The sequence below is a fragment of the Diutina rugosa genome, assembly GCF_008704595.1.
Source record: "Diutina rugosa strain CBS 613 chromosome Unknown scaffold111_size4750, whole genome shotgun sequence".
NCBI classification, from domain to species: domain Eukaryota; kingdom Fungi; phylum Ascomycota; class Pichiomycetes; order Serinales; family Debaryomycetaceae; genus Diutina; species Diutina rugosa.
Genome location: NW_022995133.1, coordinates 4,287 through 4,710, shown reverse-complemented (window position 1 = coordinate 4,710; position 424 = coordinate 4,287).

The following is a 424-nucleotide window of genomic DNA, read 5'->3' as shown; positions in this document are numbered from 1 at the left end:
GGCTCCCCTGATCCACCCCCGACCCGCGCCCTTCAGTTTCAAGCCCGTTTTTGCCTGTTTATCTCCCTGGTCGTTTGTCTCCCATAGCGCATTAGATGAGCCATGCGTGATCAGCCGAAGAAGAAGAAGAGACGCACGTTGGGCCAGTTCCCCTGTCTCCACTGCGACAAGGTGTTCACCCGCCTGGACCACCTCTCCCGCCACAACTTGAACCACGAGCCCAAGGAGCTCTTCACATGCGACGTCGTCGTCGGCGACTACGACGGCGTGAAAAAGATCTGTGGCAAGACGTTCGTCCGCCGGGACTTAAAGGAGCGCCACATGCGCCGCCACATGGAGCTCGGCCGAGACGACCCCCCCGGCGGCGGCGGCGACGGCAGCGTGGCCGCCGCCCCCTTGATGAGCGGCATCGGCGCCCACGGCA